Genomic DNA, 25,709 nt, shown 5'->3' with positions numbered 1-25,709 from the left:
CGGGAAACCAGGGCTGAAATTCTGAAGATCATCCTGGGATGTCACAGCCAACAGTTTCAGTGCTGGGAGTTTCTGCTCCAGCTTTTGGAGGGGCTTTGGCAGAGCCCACCACCCTCTGCTTGTGTGGGGAGGGATCCAGTGACTCACAAACCCCTTGCAGAGAAAGGGGAGCAGGAAGTTAACTCACAGCTCTTGTGAAAGACAGAAGCTGACTTGATACCTATAATTAAAGCGGGTGTCAAGGAATGAGGTGCAAATTCCTCAGGGGGACATCTTACCGGGATGGAGAGCAGTGCCTGCTGCTGACCCGAGAGTGGCAGCTCCTCCCTGCCAGGGGCTGGGGAGAGGCTGGTGCTGAGCCCCCAAGGACCAAATGTGAACCCCCAGCTCCTCTCCTTTCCAACAGTAAGGAATTGATGTGGATGGCAAGGAAATGTGTGTGCTGTCCCCATCCTGCAGCTCCAGGCAGCACGAGGGAACCATGATCTGCCCTGGATCTGCCCTGGGCAAAAATCCTCCTGGGAAACATGTGGGACCTTATCAGGGGCAGAGCTGGGGAGAGAGGGAGGTGAGGGGGGCTTGGGGTGCAGTTTGGGAATTGCAGGGGAGCAGGTTGTGGAGGCAGCAGTGGGGTGGGATGGTCTGGCACGGGAGACCCATGTCCTCACTGGGCTTGGAGGAAGCTCTTGGGGACCCATCCTGCTGGGTGCTGGTAGTGCTGCTTGTGCCACCTCGATGGCCTCGTTCCCCTATAGTGCCTGTGCTGCCCCCCAGCATGTCTGTGAGGGCAGGGAAACTGAGGCACGGGGCTAACGTTGCGTGTTGGTTCAGTGGGAGTGCTGAGCACGTGTGCCGTGTTCTCCTGCACTGGGCCCTTCTTTTGCAGCCACTCCCACCTGCAGTCCCTGGGCTGGTGCCAGGAGCACACAGCGTTCCAGGGGGTCCCTCCATCCCCCTTGACACGACAGCCCAGCTCCGTCCCTGTGGCTGTGGTGCCTTCCCAGCGAACGCCAAATCTGCTGAGCAGACGGAAAAAATGAAAAAGAGGAAAAAAAACTCAACACCCTACCCAATAATATGAGGAAGAAATGTTGGTGTGTCCTGGGTGGATTAGTCGAGACTCCTTGCTGGATTCCTCCGAAGGGAGGTGCTCGTGCTGGAAGCCGGCCACCAGCTGGGCCTGCCGCATTTTTCCTGGATTCTCTTTCCATTTGGGGACTGAACTTTAGTCTGAAAAATATGTATTTTTAACTTGGTTGTGTCTGAAGCTTGTCTCGGCTTTGGGCTGCTTGGCCTGGCCGTTCACTGAGATGGGTTTGGTGGAAGGTGAGGGCTGGACCCTCCATCCCTGACTGGACCAGGGGGAGGATGCAAGGGAAGGAAAGGTTTGTTCTGATGCAAGAAAACCATTTCAGAAGGTTCCTCCTACTTGGCCCAATCGCCCAGCAGAAGTGTGAAGCAATGGGAATGGTGTGTCAGGACAATGGCAGCAGGGATGGAAACATGGGCGAGACAGTCTGGTGTTGAGATAGTTGTGGAAAACAAGGAAGGGATGCGTATCTTGGAAAGGCTTTTAGCCCCAGCATGCAGGACTGATGGACCCAGGCACCATTGCCTTGGAAACAGCTATTGAAGTGTGCAATATTCCTGTCTCGGGGGGCTCATTTTCCTCCCTCCCTCCCTCCCTCCCAGCTGTGGAGCTGTCACAGGACCCTGGCACCGCTGGCCGCTGTGTGCCACCTGGGCTGGCCCTTGGCCACGGGCTGGGCTCAGCCTGGCAGGGTGCTAAGGCTCAGCTGAGGGCTGTGCTGGGCTCAGAGCTCTGCAGGGCAGGGCTGAGGCACCGTGGGCCCGTTGTTATTGTAGGGTTGCCGGCCGCAGTGGCTCTGCGGGGTGTCACTCGCTTCCCCTGCTTGGGGACAGAGCCTGCCCAAGCCAGCAGGACAATCCGGGCTGTGTTTTCATAATTCAAACAAATAAAACAAACCCATGCTCGGCGTTATTTACAATATGGGCTCGGGAAGAGTCGAGCTGAATATTGTTTCCTCGCTGAGTTTTTCCCTTTGTGGCTCACACACGAGTTTGTTGTTGTTGGCTGCTCCCGAGGCCGCGGTCTCGCGTGCCGGGGCTGCCGCCGGCCTGCAGCGGGTGGCCTGGAGAGCTGGCATGGGGTGGCCAGGGTTGGGCTCTGTCCATCATGGGCATCCTGGGGAGCTGGCATGGGGTGGCCAGGGCTGGGCTCTGTCCATCATGGGCATCCTGGGGAGCTGGCATGGGGTGGCCAGGGGGACTCTGTCCATCATGGACATCCTGGGGAGCTGGTGTGGGGTGGCCAGGGCTGGGCTCTGTCCATCATGGGCATCCTGGAGGGCTGGTGTGGAGTGGCCAGAGGGACTCTGTCCATCATGGACATCCTGGAGAGCTGGCATGGGGTGGCCAGGGCTGGGCTCTGTCCATCATGGGCATCATGGGGAGCTGGTGTGGGGTGGTCAGGGTTGGGCTCTGTCCATTGTGGGCATCCTGAGTAGCTGGTGTGGGGTGGCCAGGGCTGGGCTCTGCCCACCTTGCTGGTGTGGGTCTTGCTGTATGGCCCATCTGGGATTGTCTGTGGAAAGCCAGTTGGAAAGGTTGGCTGTGCATGGTGCTGTTGTGAAGGGAAGGCTTTTTGCTGCTTGTGGGACTTGCTGCTGGCACAGCAGGGATCTCTTTGGGGTGAAATCTTTGGGGTTTCCTGCAAAGGGGTAGCAGGTGATTTTCCAGCAGGGACCAGCAGCATCACGTGCTGGTTGTTGTTGCCTGCAGCATCCCTGAGAGACCTGCAGGGTCTGGAAGTGCCAGAGCAGCTGGCAGGATGGACAGGGCCCGTGGGCTCTGGTGGGGGGAGCTCTGGCTCCAGAGTCCCACCCGGGGCTTTGAGCCAGTGTTGTCCTGAGGGTGGAGAAGAGGACGTGGAAGTGATACAGCAGTGATGCAGCTGCAGCCCTTGGGTGGTGGATCCACCCAGCAGTGCTCGTGCAGCCTCAGGTGATGCTGGAAGGGTCATCTCTTGCTGGGAGGGGGATGTGCCCACGGCTCTGTGCACACAGCGAGGGGACATGGATGTCAAATTGTCAAATTGTCACCCTGCTGCTTTCAGGCGGGCACCAGCACAGCGAGGATGGGCAGGGAGGGCTGGGGTGCAGAGGAAGGTGAGCACCCCCTTCGTGCTGAGCTGCAGGCAGACACATTCCCGTGGGAAGCATATGGCAGGTGCTAATCCAGTGCCAGATGGGAATTTGCTCCCCTGGCTCCGGCCCCCAGTGCAGCTCCTGCACACACAGCAGCCGGGCAGTGCTCGGTGTGGTGGCCCTGTCCCCGCAGGGATGGCCCCAAAGCCACCCCTGGGAGGGTGAGCAGGGTGGCAGGGCTGGTGCAGCTGGTGCAGCTGGGCAGGAACACCCCTGGCACTGGTGCTGCTGCCTGGGCACAGGCTCTGCACGCTCAGAGCTGGCTGAGCGCACCAGCCCCTGCCTAGCGGGGCAGGGCTTAAAGCTGGGCTTAGCAGGTCAAAATCTGGCTAATGAGTTAATGGCAATTAATTAACTCCAGGGCACTTTGCAGATACTAACTAATTGTTTTGCTGTGAGCACGGTCTGGGCGATTGCCCCACCTGACCGACTGAGGTGTGGAGGAGCCTGACACCCACGCTGCAGGTGTGTTAACACCAGCGCTGTGACTCGAGCCAGGGCTAATTCTGCTCCTCTTGATGTGCTGAACAGTCACCAGCAGGCACGGCAGGATCAGATCCTACCATAGATCCCTCTCTGTTTTCCTTTGCAAGCTCTGTGCATCCACAGACTTTGGAACGTGAGCATCTCTCTGCCTGCTCCGTCCCCGTGAGTGTTTTCAGGGGAGGCAGCCAAAGCCATGATGTTAAACCACCATGGTGGTAACCACCACCCACACAGGCAGTCCTGTGTCTGCTGGCTCTTCCCTGTGCTCCCCAGAAGCTGCAGCAGCATCTCAGCAGGGTCTGTGGTACCCACAGCACAGGGGAGGGTTTGCAGGGAGAGAGGAGCCCTCCAGGCGCTCCGGCTCCTCACTGGCTGCAGGAGGTGGTTTGGTGCAGGTGCAGCTATTTTTAAATCCCTCTGGACAGAGTGGTTTGGCCCCTGTGCACTTTCTGTTTGTTTGTTTATTTACTTCTTTTGGCAGCTGAGGAGTTTGTAGAAATGACTCAAATGTCAACTTATTTTGTCAGCTTTTGGGGAAGGGATTAAATCTCAGAGCCCCATTGTGCGAGCAGATCTAATTTTAGGCCTGTGATCTTAAAATAGAAGAAAGGAGAGGCATAAAAAAACCCAATAATTAGGCGTTTTTCCCTGGGCCAAGGAAAAACAGGCTGTGAGGTGGCCCCAAGGAAGTGGTGTGGCTGCCCACAGACAAAGTCAACACTTTGGGAGGTGGCTGGAGCTTCTCCTGGCTGGCACTGGGAAAGGGCACAGCTCAGTGGTGTGGGGCCAAGGTGAGGATCACCCCCCTGGCCTGATGGCACCGGGGTGTTTTGGTGCTTGGCCAGGCTGGAGACCCCACATGGGCATGGTTGCTCATCCCACCCTGATGGCTCAGGGCTGATCCAGCTCCTGATGGAGTTCCTGGCCAGGCAAGGTGGGTCTTGTGTCCACAGCCCCCATGGCCACGTCACCCTGTGCAGGTGGCCCTGGCTGGTCCCAGCATTCTTCCCCATTGATGTGACAAAGGCAGAGGGAAGGTGTCCCTGTGATGGGGGGATCCAGAGGCCGGATCCCATTTCGTGGTGGGACTCATTGTCCTGTGAGCAAGTGTTCTGGTGACATTAAAATGCTTGGGATTTTCCAGTGAATCGAAGCTCTCCCAAGAACAATTCAGCAGCCTCCAAAACCAGCTTTCCCTGAGGATTTCTTGTTCCTCATGCCAGAATGATTGATGAGAACGGGTGGGTTCAGGTGACTCACTCCAGCGTGACCCGATGGTCTCATCCCCACAGCCTGGACTGTGCCATGGGATCCCTGCTCTCCATGTAGCCCCTGGAGGAGGCTGATCAGAGCCTGACAGCTTGTGGGGCATCTCAGAAACATCCCATGAGCTTGTCAGCACTTTGTAATCTCCTGTCTCCCTCCTCTCCAGGAAATTTCTTGCAAAGGTGTTGACAAAGTTAGAGGATGCAGGGGCAGCTTGTGGTCAGCTCTGTCTCCCCGAGCAACCACCAAACCCTCCTGCCTCTGTCAGAGCCTCTCCTCACCTCTGGCAGCCTGGCTGGCTTGGAGGGGATGGAAACCTCCTCCTAATGACAGAGCAAGAATCGTTCTGGCTGTTACCTTGATAACAAAACCAGCGAACGCCGCGAGCTGCCTTTAAACTGCCAGCAGGAGCAAAAATGCAAGGCATGTGTTTAGGGAAAGCTTCAGTCTCTGGTTGTTTTTGGGAGGAAAAAAAACATACACAAGACTGTTTGCTTTTGCTTGAAACCTCTTTTGTGATCCCCCTCTCTTGGATGGCTCTGTGACTTTCAGCAGCTCACGCCGTAGGTGGATGTTTGTGCTTGGAGATGTTTTTCCATATGCTCCTCATAGCTCCGCTCGCGGATTTTGCACATGGGCTGCAAGAGAGAGGTAGGCTGCTCTAATATCATATGATAATGTGAAATTAGCTCCACTTTACATAAATTGAGACACCCAGGCACTTCTAGGCCTGGGTAGGGCGCTGGGGGTTCCTGCCCTCCTTCCCCTCTGCTGGGAAGGGAGGCAGAGCCCTGGGACTGGCCAGCAGCAGGATCCCAGATCTCTCCGTGCACACACGGCTCTGTTCTCCTGTAATCCAGCTGAGGGTCAGTTCCAACCCGTGGTGGAAATTTAGGTCAAAGGTGCTTTTAGTTCAGAGGAATATGATCAAATTAGGGCCTTTTGTGTTTGCTGGTGTTGGTCTTTTTTTTTTTTTTTTTCTCCTAAAGGGACTTGCTTAGGCAGGGCTGCAGGAAGAGCTTGGCACATAGATGGGCAGATCCTGTCCATCCATAAATCAGGACAGTGTGCCTGTGCCTGATGCAGGGCTGGAATTTCAGCTGGAAAGGTCACAATTGGTCCAGAGTTGGTTTTCAACCAGGGATGTATTTCTGGCCCTGCCTGGAAGGGAGAGGTGTGGGTGCAGCTGGCAGAGCCCCTGAGCCTGTGGTGTTTCCCCAAGCCCACCCTGAGGGACTTTCCTGAAGCCTGGGAGGTGGAGGGATTAAAATTTTATCCCTTGGGAAAAGCAATGTCACCGTGCTGATTGTGAGCTGGGAGGTTTCCACCAAAGCCTCTGCAGTCCTGGGGAAAGGAGAAACTTTCTTGTTGCCACCCTATTGCCCCAGCTCTGCTGGGAGGAGCTGCTGGGGTTCTCCCTCACCCAGTGTCACCCAAGCTCCAGGTGGCATCCCATGGGAGCTTCCTTTGCTCTGCTTGTGCCGTGACTGCCCTGCTCTGTGCTCCTCTGTGCCTGTTTCATGTCACCCCCTCAGTTTTCCACTGATCCAGTGAACAGCCATTGGTGTAATTTCCAGCTCCTGGTCCCTTGGGCAGCTGCTCACTGGAGGCAGCATCGCTCTGGCTGCGCTCTGGGCCGGCAGGAGCAGCCAGGAGGCACAGGGAAATCCAGCCTTCTGCTGGCAGCAGGCGTGAGGAGCAGGGAGGAGGACAGGAATTAGGTTTGTGGTTTAGTGCCTCATCTGCTGGGACCTCTTTGCCGAGAGGAGATTGCTGTGTTTGTGCAAGAAATCAGCTGTTGTGCTATTGGGGTGTTAATCAGCTCTGTGTCTGCAGGACAGGAGCATCCCCAGAGCTGTGGGCCCTCCTAGAGCACGGGGATCCTGCATCCCATTGCCATCCTGCATCCCACTGCCATCCTGCATCCCACTGCCATCCTGCATCCCCCTGCCATCCTGCATCCCCCTGCCATCCTGCATCCCCCTGCCATCCTGCATCCCATCTCCATCCTGCATCCCACTGCCATCCTGCATCCCATCTCCCTCCTGCATCCCATCTCCATCCTGCATCCCCCTGCCATCCTGCATCCCCCTGCCATCCTGCATCCCCCTGCCATCGTGCATCCCCCTGCCATCCTGCATCCCATCTCCATCCTGTATCCCCCTGCCATCCTACATCCCCCTGCCATCCTGCATCCCCCTGCCATCCTGCATCCCCCTGCCATCCTGCATCCCATTGCCATCCTGCATCCCATCTCCCTCCTTCATCCCATCTCCATCCTGCATCCCCCTGCCCTCCTGGTTCCCTTTGCCCTCCTGGTTCCCATTTCCCTCCTGCATCCCCCTGCCCTCCTGCCCAAACCGTGCAGTTCTCACTTGTGGTCAGGAGCAGGGGAAGAAGAGGCAGTTACATGGCGAGTTCTGACTGTAAATACCCTAAACCCCCAACTTTTGTGGTTGTTTCTTTATGCTTGGTTCTTTTCTGAAGAAATCCATGAGTTGGCATTGCTGTCTGAGGCACTGCAGCCTCCTAAAGCCTGTTTGTTTTCATTCTGACATTAACACAAGCTCTAAAATAAGTGCTGCAATTTCCAGGCCCGTTTGCGATTAACGATAGGCAGGAGTGAACCATTCGGCCTTAAATTAATTGTGCTGGGATGTGTTGGGTTTTTTTGGTGGATTTTTTTTTTCCTTTTTGTTTTATTATTGATGCATAATGTATGATGAGAAAAAGCGAAAAAAATAATTAAAGTCTGAAGAGCTGCATGGATTCATTCATTATGAAATCTGGGTCAGCAGCCGGAGAAGGAAAACAAGGAAGGGGGGGCTGCTGGAGTGGAAAAACAGGACTTCAGAAGCGCTGCAGGCACGGCAGGAATGCGCGAAAGGCCCTTTGCAGGCAGCCTGGGAAATCCGAAGTTGCATCGTGGCTGCCCCCCGAGGAGGAGCGCGCCTGCCGGCAGCGGGAGGGGATGCGGCGGGCTCGGCACGGCGCTGCACAGGGGATTCCCTCTCTCTCCTGTCGCTCTCTCTGCTCCTGGCTGCTCCCTCAGCCCTGGGGTGGGGGCAGGCGCTGCCCTGCTGAGCCAGCACATCCTGCCGAGGTGACGGGGGGAGCGCCCGCAGAGGAGGAAAAGGCTGTGATGGGGATTGGGGCTCAGCAGCAGCGTGATCCCAAAGGGCTCTGCTGGCTTGGAGCATCCCTGTGCCACGAGCATCCCTGTGCCATGAGATCCCTGTGCCACGAGATCCCTGTGCCCTGAGATCCCTGTGCCATGAGATCCCTGTGCCCTGAGATCCCTGTGCCATGAGATCCCTGTGCCATGAGCATCCCTGTGCCATGAGATCCCTGTGCCCTGAGATCCCTGTGCCATGAGATCCCTGTGCCATGAGCATCCCAGTGCCATGAGATCCCTGTGCCATGAGCATCCCTGTGCCCTGAGATCCCTGTGCCCTGAGATCCCTGTGCCATGAGCATCCCTGTGCCCTGAGATCCCTGTGCCCTGACATCCCTGTGCCATGAGATCCCTGTGCCCTGAGATCCCTGTGCCACGAGCATCCCTGTGCCATGAGATCCCTGTGCCATGACCATCCCTGTGCCCTGAGATCCCAGTGCCATGAGATCCCTGTGCCCTGAGATCCCTGTGCCCTGAGATCCCTGTGCCCTGAGCATCCCTGTGCCATGAGATCCCTGTGCCATGAGCATCCCTGTGCCATGAGATCCCTGTGCCATGAGCATCCCTGTGCCATGAGATCCCTGTGCCCTGAGATCCCTGTGCCCTGAGATCCCTGTGCCATGAGATCCCTGTGCCCTGAGATCCCTGTGCCATGAGATCCCTGTGCCCTGAGCATCCCTGTGCCATGAGATCCCTGTGCCATGAGATCCCTGTGCCATGAGATCCCTGTGCCACAAGCATCCCTGTGCCCTGACATCCCTGTGCCCTGACATCCCTGTGCCACCATATCTCTGTGCCATGAGTATCCCTGTGCACATCACTCAGATTTTGGGATTTCAGCCCTTGCCTAGGATGCAGCTAATTGAATTGCAAAGAGTGTGGTTGAAACTTGGAGTCTTCCCCACTGGCAGGAAGCGCAGAGATTTCAAACCGTGCTTTTGTGCTGGTTTGGGAGAAAAAGACAGGATTTTTGGAATTTAATTGCAAGATCGAAATTCCTCTCCTTCCTCTTGCTCCTTTCACAGGAAATGTGGCCCAAATTGATTGGACTTTGCAAACAATCAGCATTCATCCTTGGGAAATACTCCATCATAGGGGCATTCATCCTTAGGAAACAATTTTCTGACCCAGTCACATTAAGTGCTTTTCTGAGCAAGCACTCTCCATCCAAGTCCCCAGCAGGACGGAGTCATGATCCCAGCGGGAGCTTTTGGGCTTTCCCTTCAAGCAAATATTAATTTGGGCAGTGTCAGGAGACCCTTCCTCTTGTTTTAGCCCACTGAACAGCCACAGGATCCACGTGCTGCTTCTTTGGTCTGGCTTGTGCACGCGCTGGGTTTTATCCCTTCTCCAGAGATCCCTTCCCTGCTCTCCCACAGATCCACTTGCAGCGTGTGGGAACCATAAATAAAAGGCTGTTGAATTTAGCTGCCTGTGTTGCAGCAGTGAGGATGATCTAATCCTGCATGCAGCAGACACGGCAGGATGGGATGGGTGGAAGGATGATAGAAATGTGCGTTGATCCCCCGGCACTGCGGTGCAGATGGATCTGCCTTTCCCTCGCAGGGAACTTCCTGAGGTAGATCCAGCTCCCTGCAGGGGCTGTAGCGGTGACATGAGTGACACAAACAGAGCTGGTTGAACCCTGGGGGTCCCTCCAGGGTCAGGATCACTGGTGCTGCCCGTGGCACCCTCTGGCTGTCCAGGAATGCACCCAGTCCTTCCCTGGACAGCAGCATCTCCAGCTGTCAGTTTGCCTCGAGGGATCTGGTTTCCCTCCCATAAAGACCAGCCTGATTTAGTTCCAGGCTATGCAAAAAGGGCTGCTTTGGGGTGGGGAGCGCCGGGAAGAAACGGTTAAACCGGAGATGCCGGGATGTTTTCCCACAAGGCGAACGGTAGGGGAACACAGAACTCGTGTTGAATCGGAGAGAAGTAATAACGCTCCTAATTTTCCTGTGTGATTTAATAAAAATGTAAATTGACTTCGGGTGGATGACTCACTTCAGAGGGTGGTGTCGATCAAGATTAATTGGTGGCTGTTTGGAACCAGTTGGGCTTTCTTCCCTCTCCTCAAAGGCAACTGGAACGGGTCCATGGTGATGGTGTGGCGATGGTCTGGCCCCTGGGCTCCCAGATTCCTGCTGAGCCCCTCATCCCCTTTGGCCCCAGCATTTGGGACAGGGAATGGTGGGCAAAGCCATGGTGGTTTTATCCAGTGTTGGTGGATGTATCCCATTGGGAGCCCAAGCCCTGAAAACTGTCCTGGTGCCAGCAGGGGGGCAGATCTCTGCCCAGGACTCATTGTGGGAAAGGATTTGGCCCCATAGCAAGAGGGTCTTCCATCCTCTTGCTCTTCCCAGGGCTGGTGAAAGCGTGCCAGGACACTGCACTCTGACCCCAGTCCAGCTCTGGACACTAATGGATTACAAATAACAATAATAAATTAACGGAGATGGGATAATCTACCTACTGTAATGTTGTATTACCGTGGCTGTTAGTTATAGATTAATGTATAATTGTATTACATATGCATAAAGCTCGTGCTGCGGGGCCTTGGCCAGCCTTTAACTCTCTGTGGTTCACAAAGAAACTTCAGGGGGTTGATCCCACACATCCCAGGAGCCCTCTGCCAAGGCATCTCCTGTGTTTCTATGAGCCAGAAGCGTCTCTGCTGCCTCTGTGTGCTGCTGGAGCACCATTCCCACCTCCCTGGGATGTGTGTGCAGAGATGCTGCTCGGAGCAGGGGTGCAGGGAGTGCTGGCCACCAGGGATTTGTACATTTCACCACAGCAGGTGAGGGAAAAGTGGGAAATAAAGCCCCCTGCATCCCCATCACTTTGGCCTCACACCTGAGCGGTGCAAGGCAGGGCTGTGAGGGCTCCCCAGCAGATCCTTGGCGTGACCAAGACCCAGATCTGTCGAGAGTAATGAAGTGCGAGCCCTTCCCTTCAGTTATTTTTAATGTGGTTCTGCTCAGGCTCGGCTAAATCCGAAGGAGCCGCCTCTTGTTTGCAGAGCCTCCCCCTGCGCCGCCGGATTGCTCGGCTCAGGGTAAATTACTCACTGCTGGGAGGCTGCACGGACTCGGATCTGTTTGGTTTTGGGCTTGCCTCACTCTGGTGAGCGCGGGGGCAGATGATTTCCTGATGTTGTGACTGCAGCCAAGGGTTTGGGGACCCTCATTGGTGCCTGTGCTGGGGCTGAAGTGTGGGGCAGGCAGGGAGAAGGGGCTCTCACCCTTCCAGGAGGGTTTTCCAGCTGAGGAGGATGCTCTGAGGGGTCTGTCCCTGCCCTGGCTGTTAGCAGCTCCAGCCCCTCTTGCTCTGCCTTTCCTGGGGACATCGATGTGCTCTTTGCTTGTCTCATCCTTTGCCCAGCAGCACCTGTGGGATGGGCAGGTGGTTTTGGGAGGAATGGGAGTTGGGAATTCCTTCCCTGCTCCCCTTCCCATCCTGGTACAGCCCTCCCTGCCATCCTGCCTTTAATTTTTGATCCCTCTCTCCCCTCTCCTCCTGAGAGCGCGAGAAGCAGAGGCAGGAAACGTGGGCTGCTGCCAGATGGCTCAAAATGTAGCATCTGTAATACTTTATCAGAAGAAATTATGGCCGAATCACTCTCCCTGATTAAACAGCCTGGCCAGATCCTCCACGGGCCAGCTGGACAGCCTCACCCTCGCGACAGGAGGGGAAGCCATGGGAACATGGGGAGGATGGTGGCAGAGGGAGGCTTGGATGGGGAGGGGATTGGACTGGACCCTCCAGCAGTGGGGTGGGTCTGTTCCCACCTCCCTGGGCTTGTCCTGCATGGTGCCAGCTCCTGCTCTTTGGTTCCCATGGGCATCCATGGGGTACGGAGGTGGGCAGCCCTCCCTCGGAGAGCGAGGGAGAAGGAGGCGCTGAGACATGGATGTTTCTCCTCTTGTTGGTTTTCCGAATCTTGGAAAAACAGCACAGCCAGGCCAAGGCACCCTGTGGGCTGCTGCTGTTTTGCTTTTGGAAGTTGTTGTGACCAGGCAGAGGGTGAGGGATGCTCCAAACCCCCGGGGCTGGGTGGAGCATCCCCCCCATCCCTGCACCCTCAGGCTGGGGATTCTGTAGAAGCACCTGGAAAAAGGCAGCAGGCAAGAAGGGAAACTGAGGCAGGGCGGAGGGTGCCTCTAGGATCTGGAAGGTCATCTGGAATGCTAGTGAGAGTTAGATCCAGAGTTTAAGCCTCTGAGCAACCTGTCCTCTGGCTCACCCTGCCCTCGTGCTTGTTCTGAGCGCGGTGGCCAAAGCGCGGTGCTGCCGCTCTCAATGGGCTTGGCGCGCGCACGGCTTCGCCATGAGTTCACTCCGGCTGCCTGGCGAAACGCAGGCGTGGACTAATGCCACGAACTTCCACTAAAGCTGCTGGAAAAATCTGATGGCGTGAGCAAGGGCTGCTTTCCCAGGCTGCTGCGTGCGGGGTGGGGAGAGGGGGATGCGCTGCCTCGCGAAGGAATTCACATCCACGCGTATGGAGCTGTTTTCTTCCCTGATTTACTTGAAATGGTGACTCCTTCCTCCTAAAAGGAAAACAGGAGGAATCTGTGCTCTTAAATGCGTGGAATTAGCTGTTGGCTGTAGGGAGTTTGTGTATGAAACACATTAAAAAGGGAGGAAAGTGCTGAGTGTCTGTGTGTGAGAGGGGGAGATCCGGTGTCTGAACGTGGCCTGACATGGGATGTTTTCGAGCTGTCCTGCATCCCCATCCCACATCCCTGTGCCTCCCCAGCAAGCCCACAGAGACCCAGGCAGTTCTGGAACCCACCTCAGGCACAGATGTGCTCACCCCTGTCATCCCTGTGCCCTTGGTGGGAAAGAAATGCTGGGGCCAGGAAAAACAGCAAAAAAAGCACATTTTCCACTCAACTCCAGTGGGATTTTACTGCAAGGATGCAGGTGGAGCAGGGCCTGGGGTCTCCCAGTCTCCTGGGGCTTGGGAAGGGATGCAGCCATGAAGGAGGATGGAGGAGCAGCTTCCCTGGATGCTGGAGCCTTCCTCCCTTGCCACCTCCCAGGGGCCTGGGCCGAAGGAGGGGAACTGTACACCTGGAGAAACATTATCCCTTCCCTTGCCCGTAAATATTTTACGAGCAGATTAAAAATTGAAGCCAAAATGAGCTCTGCCATCAGAAGAAACCGGCTCGGTTTCAAGTTCTGTTTAAGTATTTTTCTTTATAATGTAGCTGTGTCAATTAGAAAATGACATTGCTATTTAAAATGCTGTTCCGTAGCCCTCTTTAATTAAGGCAGCGATATAATACCAATCTGCTCTCATTAATGAATTTTTAACAATCAAAATGAGAGCTGAATGACGCACAGTTGGATTTGCAGCGCGGGTGTTTTCTCCCGGAGCCTCTGACAGTTAAAGGAGCAGCGGCTGGAGAGGGGGAGAGGCTGCTCCTCCTTGGGCTGAGCAGCTGGAAAAGCGTCTCAGCTGCTGCTTGGTGGCTTTGGAAGGCCTTCATCCCTCTCTTGGCCTTGAAGGATTGTCCTGGAGGGAGAAAATCCTCCTGAGGCTGGTGGGAGGCTCTGTGGGACCTGTGCAGGAGCGCTGGGAAAAAGCAAAGACACCAAAGTCCCGAGCAGAGACACAAGTGAGAATGGAGATGGGAGTGGGGTTGTGAGCCCAGCGGCCACCTCAGGGTCACACCCTGCCTGCTGCAGGCTGTCCTCACTGCTCACACTCGCTGGGCATCCTTGGGTCCCATCCCTGCCTCAGTTTTCCCTGGAGATCCCAATATGTTGGTTTTTTTTTTTGTGGCAGCAAAGTGCATGATGCAGTGCTGGGGAGTGTTGCCTTCCCATCTGAAATGAATCCCTAATTTCAGCCCTTTTCCCCACAGAGTGTTTCTATTTTTGTTTTGGCAAGGCAGGGGAGGTTAAAGATGCTCCTGCACCTCAGCCCCATAAAAATTGTCTCCCATTGTTGGATCAGGAAGCCTTTTTTCCCAGTGGTTACTATCTGGGGTTGCTGGACGAGCTCTCTCCCCTCTGCTTCTTCCTTCAAGGAGGCGAAACAAAACCCGGAATTTGTTTGAATAATAAAAAAATTAACCAGGCGTGAAAAGTCTAAGCGTAATCATTTCTGTGGCCTGCTTTGATTTGAGTTGATATAATTTGTTTGCTCTCTCATCCTTCCTCCCCGTTTCCTTTTCAACACCCACTCCTTGCTCTGGCCTTTCCCTGACGAACAGAGGGTATTTTATGAACAGAGGGTATTTTATGAACAGAGGGTATTTTATGAACAGAGGGTATTTTATGAACAGAGGGTATTTTAGGAGTGGTGTGTGCATGGAGCAGCATCCTTGGGATGCTGTTGGAGCAGGGGAGCTGCAGGCTGGATCAATCCAGTGCTCCAGCCCAGCATCCGAGAGAATCTAGGCTGGGGTGGACATGCAAAAGGGATTTCTGCAAATCCCATCCTCCTCCTGATGTCCTCCTGCTTGCCTGGGGTTTGGTGACACTCCTGGGCACCTTGGATCCAGGTGAGTGACACCTGGAGTGAGTTTGCTTTGTAATTGTCACCAGAGTTCTGCTTTCAAATAGTTTTGTGTCGAGCTGGAGTGACCAGCCCAGAGGGGCTGGAGCTTCCCCCAGCTCCCTCCCCTGCCAGAGAGTTGAGCGAGTGGGTTGAGGTTTCCTGGCTGGGTTTTTGTTGCCATAGGGAAGAGAATTGAAGCCTGGAAACCATCCTGTGGGTGCAGGGAGGAAGTGTCAATGTCTAGGAAAACAAGGAGAAAATAGCAGCGGCAGCACCGCGCCGTCGCCCAAGCCCAGCAGGAGTCGGGACAAACCCTCCTGGCAGATGGGAAAGGCCAATGGGGTCGTGTTTGGGGTCGTGTTTGTCCTTCCTGGCACTGCTGGCACGCAGGGATGCCAGCCAGAAAAGCCATGGCCCAGGAGCAGCCACCCCTGGAGCTCCGGCTCCGTTCTTTTCCTGCAGGGCTGGGAGAGACCAGAATGTATTCACAGTGAAAAATAAGGGAATATGGAATTACATTCTCTGCTCTGATTTCAGGAGGAGGAGAGAGATGCAAGGGCGGCTTTGAGCTTTTGCCCAGGAATAGCCAGGGATCTGCTTGGAGGCTTGCATCCCACTGCCGATAATTTTGGAGCTGAATCATCTGCATTTCTGCTGCTCCTGAGACAGTGTCAGGAATACACATCCCCAGGGTGTCACAGGCACATTTTTGTGGGTTGACAATGGATCTGATTAAGGAAAAAGCACCCCAAATGACACCTAAAGCCGCCAGCCTTGAAGTGCGGACTCCTGTTGCTCACTTCCCATTCAGACACTCCTAGGGACGAGCATGGCCGTGGTTGTGCAGCAGAGCCAGCTCTGGGTTGGGGGATGAGTAAAGCCCATCTGCAAATGCTGAGGGAGAGGAGGTGGAGGGGTGGGAGCTGCACTTTGGAGTGGTTTTGCTTCAGCCTGTGTGTGGGGGTGGCCCCGATGACGCCGCAGCCGTCGGGAGACCGGGGAAGGCTCCTGTGGATGCAGGGCAGGGAGCAGCTGGAGCTGCACTGCCAGCGCCCCTGGCCACCAGCTCAGGTGTGCGGCCGCTCTGACCCCGAGCCAGCTCAGAGGGGTCAGCTGGCGGTCACAGGGCCTGTCCCCTCGTGGTCCCCACTGCCACAGCGAGGGCAGGTGTGCCCAGGCAGGGCATTCCCTGCTGTGGCTGTCCTGAGCATCCATCAGAGCTGTTCCAGCATCCATCAGAGCTCTTCCAGCATCCATCAGAGCTGGTTAACGTGAGCTGTGCACCAGCCAGCCCAGGCCCTGAGGCACCCTGACCTGCCCCTGGCTCCCGTGGCTGCCCTCCTGAGCACCTGCCAGGGGCGGGGGCAGTGCAGGGACAGCTTAACCCATCCTTCCCCAGCAGCAGCAGGAGAGGAGAGGGTGGGTGGATGGATGGATGGATGGATGATGGATGATGGATGATGGATGATGGATGGATGCATGGATGGATGGATGGATGGATGGATGGATGGATGGAGGGATGGATGATGGATGGATGGATGGATGGATGGATGGATGGATGGATGGATGGATGGATGGATGATGGATGATGGATGGATGATGGATGATGGATGGATGGATGATGGATGATGGATGGATGATGGATGATGGATGGATGGATGGATGGATGGATGGATGATGGATGGATGATGGATGGATGATGGATGATGGATGGATGGATGATGGATGGATGATGGATGGATGATGGATGGATGGATGATGGATGGATGATGGATGGATGGTGGATGGATGATGGATGATGGATGGATGATGGATGATGGATGGATGGATGATGGATGGATGATGGATGGATGATGGATGGATGATGGATGGATGGATGATGGATGATGGATGGATGGATGATGGATGGATGGATGGATGGATGGATGATGGATGGATGATGGATGGATGGATGGATGATGGATGGATGGATTATGGATGATGGATGATGGATGGATGGATGATGGATGGATGATGGATGGATGGATGGATGGATGGATGGATGATGGATGGATGATGGATGGATGATGGATGGATGGATGGATGATGGATGGATGGATGGATGGATGATGGATGGATGGATGGATGGATGATGGATGGATGATGGATGGATGGATGATGGATGATGGATGGATGATGGATGGATGGATGATGGATGGATGGATGATGGATGGATGGATGGATGATGGATGATGGATGGATGATGGATGGATGGATGGATGATGGATGATGGATGGATGGATGATGGATGATGGATGATGGATGATGGATGATGGATGATGGATGGATGATGGATGGATGATGGAGGATGGATGATGGATGGATGGATGATGGATGGATGGTGCAGGGGGACATTTCTCCAAGCAGAGAAATGCCTTTTGTCACCCAGCCTGGTGTCAGGTGTTGGCCACGGGGTGTCCTCTGTCACATTGGGTGCTGCCCAAGTGGCTCTGCTGTCTGACATTGCTCCTGACCTGCAGGGCTGGCAGCTTCTGAGCCTTCTGCTCCTGGAGGGGGGACAGGGAGGGAACATTAAACCAGAGGAGCCATGAGAGTGCAGATTTTGATTTTTAAGGGAACCCTGGAGGGAAGCTCTCGGGGCTCCCCACATTTCTGTGGCTCTCTGGCACAGCCTGTCAGCTGGTGTCCCCAGAATGCCACTGCCAGCCCTCCTGGGTGGGCAGAGAGCTGGCTGTTTGTCACCTGTTTGTGAGGCTGCCAGGTAATTTCCTGTGCCCAGGACATGCCAGCTCATTGCTGGGATTGTCACAGAGTTTCAGTGGGGCGTGGGAACCTCCCAGTGCCAGGCTTTTGGGTGGCTGCTGGGATTGAGCTGGCACATCACTGTGCCCCACACCAGCGTGTTTGTCCTTTTGTGACTTTCCTACCTGAGAAGTGCCTTTATTCCTTCTCCCACTGATTTGCTGTCCCTGCAGCTCTTGTGGCAGAGGCATCTGGGGAGCTGGGACAGAGCTGGCTCAGCCAGGGGATACTGCAGCTCCCCCTCCATCCTCTCACACCTGCTCCCTCCCAGCCAACGAGTTTCATTAATGTACTAATTAGGGTTAAAGCACTAATTAGAGCGTCTGTGCCAGTGTCCTTGGGAAGGCAGCTTGACTCCTGGGTGCTAATGGAGCTGCTGTCACAACAAACAGCCGGTGCACGCTCCTCACCCAGCCCAGCCAGCATCCCAGGATTCTCCTACCCACACCATGGAGCAGGAGCTGCTCCTGGCAGCCTTCTCCATCCCTGTGTCCCTCCTGGGGGACAGCACAGGGCCAGCACTGCCTCCTTGCATGGTCCCAGTTCCAACACCCCACCGGGACAGACACCAGACTCCTGCCTTCACCCCTCACCCATGGCTGAGTTTAAGGGGTGGTTTTGAGTATATTTTCTATTATTTAATGTATTTTAGTAGTAAATTTTCTGCTAAGTGGTGTTTTGGAAGGTCAGACGTGGTTTGTGAAGTCCGGCTGAATTCAGTGAAGTTTGATCTCCCCACAGAGGGCTGCAGTATTTTTAATGCCTCTTCTGTTCAACCTTCCCCTTCAAAATACCATTTTCTCCTGTAAAAATAGACTGGTGTGGCCAAACAGCCCCCAGATGACACTCAGAGCTCGCTTTGAGCTCAGAAGAAGCTTTGCAGCTGGACAACAAAAACATTTTTCCCTGCTTCTTTGGACTCTTGAAAAACCTGGATGTTTGGGGCTTGGTTTTAACCCCATCATTTCCGTGTTGCCCTCGGCAGTGGGAAGCCAGGAGCCGTCTGTGGGAAGCTGCAGGCGGGATTGCTGTTTGCCCGCATGGCACTTTCCGTGGCTGAGCAGCGTGTTCCTGTGTTGTCATGAAACAGAAGAACAGGATAATTAAATTGCCCTTTTCCCAGCAAAATGTTCCGGGCTCGGCGGCGGGCCGGGCTGTGGCTGGCTGCCAGGAGCACATGCCTGGCTGCTGATGGGAGGTGTGAAAAGTGCCGGGGAGGGGATGGGCTGCTGATTACTGGGGGGGCTGCTGGAGATTTGTCATCCCCTGGAAGCAGAGGCATGGCCGGCGATGCCACCCAAGGGTCCCGGCTGCCCCCGGCAGTAATTCCCAGCCTTTAAGCTGGGGCTGCTGGAGCGCTGCAGGCACGGATAATCGAGATATTCTTGTCCTTAAGCCTCTCAAGGGCTGCAGGTCTTAAAACGGGCTCCGGCTGTCGAGGCGGCTGGGCTGGGAGCAGCCAGGACAGGCTCAGCAGGTGATGCCTGTGCTTGGGGCAGGATCGGTGTGGATTTAGCGGCTGCTGCCAGGGAAATGCTGCCAGGGTTAGGGAGCAGCCCTTGGGGAGCAGCCAGGCCTCGTCCTGCTGCTGCCCGGCTCTCCTGACATCCTGGTCCCTCTCTGAGGTGCTGATGCTCCATCCCTAAACTGTACCAAGCTTCTGCAAAGGCAGAGTTTTGTGGTTTTGCTGTTTTCCTCGCCTGCTCTCTTCTCTCCTCTCCTCTTCCTCCACCCTCTGCTACCCCGGATCCTGGGATCCATCAGCATTAGTGCTTTGCCTTCAGCTGTGACCCTCCAAGAGCTGGCTGTCCCCTGCCTTTGTCACCCCTTGGTGCCCCTCCTCTGGAATATTAACGCCACAAATCACAGGTGACAGCCTGGGCTGGAGGAGGTGTCGGAGCAGGGATGGGACACGTGGTGGCTTTGTCCTTCTCCTCAGGGCTGTGCTTTGCTTCCAGAGAGAGGGGAGCAGCCAAACCCACGTTTCAAAGTGGGGAGATGGAAGGGTAGAGCAGTAAGGCTGGGATTTTCATCCTGCTTGGATGCAGGCACCTTCCCACCTCTGTGTCCGTGGATTTGTGGCTTTCCTCTCCTCCATCCAGCCATGTCCAGCTTGGCCATGGTGTTTTCTTCTCTGCAAATGCCAGGGCTGTTGGGAATCCAGGAGCTGGGCTGGGAATGAGCTCTGCCCTGTGGAAATGTGTGCAGCCCATGTTTTGCTGTGTGTGGAACTGAGGAATTTCCGTGTTTGGTGGGTGCAGGGAGGAGCAGATGTAAGGGGGATTACGGGCGGCTCTTTTGCACGTGTGTGTGCACACGTGCAGCCAGACAGGCAGGGATGGGGGCTGTGGGACACTCCTGAGCCTGGCACTGACAGGAGCATGGGGGAGAGCACAGGAGACACTTGGGCACAGCTCTGGGGGCCCACAGTGGTTGGGGACAGCACTGGGGACATGGCTCTTCTGGCTGGGCTCATGCTGCCGAGGGAGGGCTGCAGCCACGCAGGGGTGGGGTTGCTGTGGGGGGAATGGACAGTGTGAGTTGTTGTCCCTGGTAGGGGGGGGGTCCCTCAGTGCCTCAGTTTCCCCCTGAGGGGAGGAAATACAGAATGGGACAGCTGCGGCTAGCTGGAAGGTCACTGCCCATGCTGGATGCATCAAATCGTTCTGAATCACACCCTGCAAACACCCTGTGGCAAACAGCATCCTGGATCATCCCATTGCTCCAAGAGCTTGCCAGAGACTCCAACATTCCCTGGAGAGTGGTGGGAGAGCAGCTGCCAACCAACCAGCCTGGCTTTTGTGATGGCAGTGACGGCAGGGAAGGGAGCAGTGGCACCAGCTCGGACTGAGCACGGCCGTGCCTTTGCTTTCCTCTCCCGTCCCCCCAGCGATGCATTTCCAAGGATTTTGTTTGAGCTGTGCCCTGGGATGGGTTTGGGAAGGGCCAGGGAGGCGTGGGCAGGGCAGGGAGCGGGCACTGCTGCCCGCTGGGCTGCCAGAGCCGACCTTCCCTCTCCACTGACCTTCATGCCCATCAGCATCAGCTCTGCTGCCTCTCCACATCCAGGGATGCTGGCAGGGCTGGGCTGGGAGGCTGGGCAGAGGTTCCCAAGGGGGCTCTGGGAGCTCAGCAGGGCTGCAGGGAGGTGGGGGTGTGCTGGGGTGGATAATTCAAGGACTTTGGCTGGCTAACAGAGGTTAAAAGGTGAGCCATGGGATCTGTTTGGAATATCATCGATGGGAACCTCTGCTGTGGTTGGCCTCCCCTCACTCAGCCACGAGGCCAAGGGGAGGGTGAGAGGCACAGCTGAGGAGCAGCCATTCCCTGTGGACTGTCCTTGGAGGAAATAAAGATGTACCTGGTGTGGAAAATCCATGTGGAATTGGAGCTGGGGTGGTCTGGCCACTGGGTGCTGCTCAGCCTTGGGGTGATGGGGTTAGATCCATGTAGGTGTCAGTGTAAAGACCCCTGGATGCACAGGTGGGAAGGCTGGGGGATGGTCCCTGTTCCCAGACTGCTCCTCAGGGTCTCCCTTCTGGCTCAGCTCCCTCTCTCCAGAGGGCTCCTGGGGGTGTTTTGGTGTTACTGACTGAAGCCCCTTCCTGGTCACCAAGGGACTGTTTTGGGGGGGAATTGCCTTCTTTAACCTGTTCTGTTGTGATTTTCTGCCACACTGGGGGACAGGCTGGGGGCAGCACTCAGAAATATCTTCTTGGAGTCACAGGAGACCCCTCAGCTGTCACCCAGGAGTCACCGGAGGAGTTTTGGAGCAGAGCTTTACCTGCTGCCTGTGTGGAGGATCCCAGAGCATCCCTTGAGCTGACATTGCCCCAACCTCTGCATGGTCCTTGACCCATCCCATTCCCACTGATGCCCAGGGAATGCTGTCAGGAAATGGGTGGCACAACCACAATGCCAAGATCTCCCCAGTGCTGCACCCAGAGTTATCTCAAGCAACATCCCCCCTTTTTTTGGAAACATGAAATAAACCAAGCTGCCAGAACAATGGACTGAGCTCCCCATCAGCTGGATTACAAATGAGAAGAGCCATCACCCTGCTTGGGGTACCCCAATTTCCACGGGCTGCCAGCGTGGGGATGTGTAGGGCTCCTGGTTGAATTCATCAGTGCTTTGCTGCTGTGGTCCCTGTCCCTGCCCCGTGTCCCCTGTGCCCTGTTCTGGCCCCTCATGCCAGCTGATCTGAACCCCAGTGATGCTCCAAGAGACCCTCCTGATTCCTGTGGTTGTCTCCTCTTGGGCCTGCTCCAAAGCCTATCCATGTTCCTGGAAGCCATTCTGAGATTGCTCTCTCTGAGGAAAGATTGGTTTGAAAAAAGTGTTGAAATACCACAGGAAATGGTGTTTGTCCAAGATATCAGCCTCAGTCAGAAATGGCAAAACCCCCTGATTTTGGATGAAAATTTACTTGTCCTGGGCTTCAGCTCTCTGAAGTTTATCTCAGCCAGGATCTGGGCAGAGTTTGGGCAGGAAATGGGTGCTCCTGGAGGAGCTGCTTGGCGTGGCCGTGGGTGCCACTGTGCCAGCACTTGACACGGAGTGCCTCCACTGTAACACCCTGGAGAGGGAGCAGTGGATGGGTGCCCATCTCTGCCCGATGGAGGTGTCTGGTGCCAGGATTTGCTCACAGTTTTGGGTCACCTTCATCGCTGCTGGGGAGGAAGATGTCACAAGGTGAGCTGGGCAGCGCAGGCACTGCTCTCCTGCCTGGTGCTGGGCTGGCTACCTGCCCAGGGGGCCGAGGCCTCCCTCTTGGAGAAGAGGAAAAAATAATAATCTGCAAGCCAAGAAGCTGGGAGCTGCTGGGAGCGTATTTATCATGGGGAAGAAAAAGGCTCTGTTCCCTCTCTGTGCAGCGGCTGTTTATCACACTCACAAGGGGATGGAGAAAATGTTCCATTTGTTGGGTACAGCCGGCAACCCACACAGCGTATAAATTAAGGGCTTTTACATGCAGAGTTCCCGAAATAAAACACACACACACACACACACACACACACACACAAAAGAGAGAGGAGTTTTGTGTCGGCCCCAGCGCGCTGCCTCTCCCTGGCTGTCCCTGCGCCCCAGCCCCGGCCCGGCGCTGGCTCCCGTTCAGGAATTCCACATTATCTCTGAGCGTTTCCAGCTTCCTCAGCAGGGAACAGCTCTGCTTCTGTCTTCCTGCAGCCACATCTGGAAAGTGTTAGGCCGGGGTGTCAGCCGGCAGGGCTGGCTGGCATGCGCTCCCCCCGGCACGGCACGCTGGCTCTGACACCCTGCCCGCCTCCCTGCCCGCTCCGTGCCTCGCCTGCCTGCCTGTTCCATGCCCTGACACTGCTCTCAGGCTTCAAACTGCCTGCCCCAGAGGGCTGAAGGGATGAGTTTTCTCTGCCTCCCCTTTTTGGAGAGTTTTGAGGGAGTTCCTGTAGATGTTATGGGGTGAGAGGGCTCTAGGGACCTCCAAGGACTGACTTCTGCAGGGATGCTCTGCTGTGATCAGGGATGCTCTGCTGTGATCAGGGATACTCTGCTGTGGTCAGGGATGCTTTCCTGTGATCAGAGATGCTTTCCTGGGGTCAGGGATGCTCTGCTGTGATCAGAGATGCTTTGCTGTGATCAGGGATGCTCTGCTGTGATCAGAAATGCTTTCCTGTGGTCAGGGATGCTTTCCTGTGATCAGGGATGCTCTGCTGTGGTTCCCAGCTCTGCTGTGGTCCTCCTGTGCTCCCTGTTCAAATCCTTCTCTTGGTCCCCTTTTGGAAAACTTGCTGCCTACTCTGGGGAGTTTTCATCCCCTGGGTTTGTTTCTGGACTGACATCCCTGAGCTGTAGCTCAGCAGCAATGTGGTGCTGCATCTGCTGGATGCTGGAGGCTTGAGGGTGGAGTTTGTGGGAGGGGAAGCCTCTGTGATTCCCCAGTGCTCTGGGAGGTGTCTGGGGAGGTTCTCACTGCACTCTGCTTGCTTGTAATGCCTGTGGGCTCATCCCACTGGGATTTCCTCATTTGTTAGGGAGTACCTGGGGCATAAAGACATTCGGCTGCCAGCATCTCAGGCCCCCAGGAGAAATCCCCACATGGTGTGGGCACATGGAGATGCCCAGCTGGATGATCTTTTCCCACCAGTGTCTCTGATTGCAGCAGGGCAGTTGAAAATGAAAGAGCGACATCTGGTCTTTTAGAGCTCCCTTTGTGGTCCTTGGGGACCTTGGTTCCTTGCTGCAGGTCTGGGTGACACTGTGCAGAGGGACAGGGATTTGCAGTGGTGGGTGACACTGGAGAGGGACAGGGATTTGCAGTGGTGAGTGACACTGTGCAGAGGGACAGGGATTTGCAGTGATGGGTGACACTGTGCAGAGGGACAGGGATTTGCAGTGATGGTGGGTGACACTGTGCAGAGGGACAGGGATTTGCAGGTGTGGTGGGTGACACTGGAGAGGGACAGGGATTTGCTGTGGTGGGTGACACTGTGCAGAGGGACAGGGATTTGCTGTGGTGGGTGACACTGTGCAGAGGCACAGGGATTTGCAGTGTTGGGTGACACTGTGCAGAGGGACAGGGATTTGCAGTGGTGGATGACACTGTGCAGAGGGACAGGGATTTGCAGGTGTGGTGGGTGACACTGGAGAGGGACAGGGATTTGCAGTGTTGGGTGACACTGGAGAGGGACAGGGATTTGCAGTGTTGGGTGACACTGTGCAGAGGGACAGGGATTTGCTGTGGTGGGTGACACTGTGCAGAGGGACAGGGATTTGCAGTGGTGGATGACACTGTGCAGAGGGACAGGGATTTGCAGGTGTGGTGGGTGACACTGGAGAGGGACAGGGATTTGCAGAACACAGGTGGTTCAGGGACTGATGTGCCCTTCAGAGCAGAGGACATGGAGAGCTGATGGCTTGTTTTCCAGATGGGATAATGACAGTGACCTGGAAGCAGTGCCTTAATGACCTAATGACCAGCGTGTGCAATCCACAGGAGGGTCTTTGGCGGGGAGGGATGTGGAAGTGCTTAGATGTGCCCTAACCAGAGAGGGCTCCCCTGCTCCCTGGCTTTTTTCCCTTTTTTTTTCTCCCTTGTTTTTAACCTGGCAGCCCTACCATGATGGGATTTTAAAATTAAAGCTTAAAAAAACCCAAAAAAGAAACCTCAGAAAAAGAAAACAGGCCTAGGCTTTACAGACCCTACAGATGCATCCGGCACCAAACTGATCCCAGCTGCAGCTCCACTGTCAATAGTGTTACACGAGGGATCAATCCCCTTCATTGTTTTATGTGGCCTCTACAGCATCATCAGCTAATTAAACCTAATGGGTCCCAGAGCAGCACTGACAGCATCTGATCCTATCAGCCTGCACAAGCCTTTCTCTTGACGGGCCACTCCAGAGCCAGATCCTGCACTCCAGACCCTGGCAAAAGCCTGTATTGACTCGGAGGATCAGGCTACAGATCAATGGGAACTGTTGTTAAACAAACATCGCCGGATTAATGTCAGCTCCGCAGGGGGAGGAGGTCGATGGCTGCTAATTCGACAGGGGTGGGAGGGAGCAAGGGGCCGCGGTGACAGCGGTGACAGGACATGCAGGGGGAGAGGCCAGACTGTGAAAGTGCTCCCTGCGTCTGTGGCAGTGTCTGAGCGTTTCCCAGTCTTGGATTTATCATTCCCCAGGCTGGGAGGCTGTGCTGGACAGGAGCCCAGCGGTGTCCCCAAGGGCATTAGAGGTGCCCAAATCCCTTTGCTTTGTGCGTCAAGGGCGGTGTGGTGGCCTTGGACTGTCCCCAGAGAGGACACGGACCCCTGTGTCCCTTCTACACACTGTCCCTGGCATGAGCATCTCCCCGGTTGTGGTGGACCACTAAATCTCGGGTTCCTGCTTTCCCTTTTCTTGTGGCTCCCGCTGTCCCTTGGCTGGGGATCAGGGATGCCCAGGGATGTGGCTTGGGAAGGTTTCCATTCCCACAGCCCTGTGCTGCAGGCAGTTTACTTGGGACTCTCTCCTCTTTTTCCCTCATTTTTCTCCCATTTCTCTGTTGCTGGGAAAGTCCTTATCCCACATCTGCAGTAGCAGAGCTGGGGAGGGTCAGTCCTGCAGGAGTGATCCTTGTGTTTGGACTCTGTGTTCCTTCACTCTGCCCGTGATTTTCCCAGGAGGAAAAGCCCAAGGAGGGCTCCTTCCCACCACCACCTTTTCATCCCCTGGATCCACTCTTCCTGGCACTGTTATCCTGTGCATTCCTGCTGGGC

The 25,709-nt window shown here is 55.5% G+C and overlaps 1 protein-coding gene across 1 annotated transcript in view; it reads left to right on the top strand.

Annotated features, from left to right (window-relative positions):
• The window catches only part of RXRA (retinoid X receptor alpha), a 98,420-nt gene that overhangs the window by 16,323 nt on the left and 56,388 nt on the right, over positions 1 to 25,709 (top strand). The window lies entirely within an intron of this gene.

Source organism: Poecile atricapillus, chromosome 20 (genome assembly GCF_030490865.1).
Source record: "Poecile atricapillus isolate bPoeAtr1 chromosome 20, bPoeAtr1.hap1, whole genome shotgun sequence".
NCBI lineage: Eukaryota > Metazoa > Chordata > Aves > Passeriformes > Paridae > Poecile > Poecile atricapillus.
Note: the sequence above shows the minus strand (reverse complement) of the source record. Positions and strands in the feature narration are given on the sequence as shown.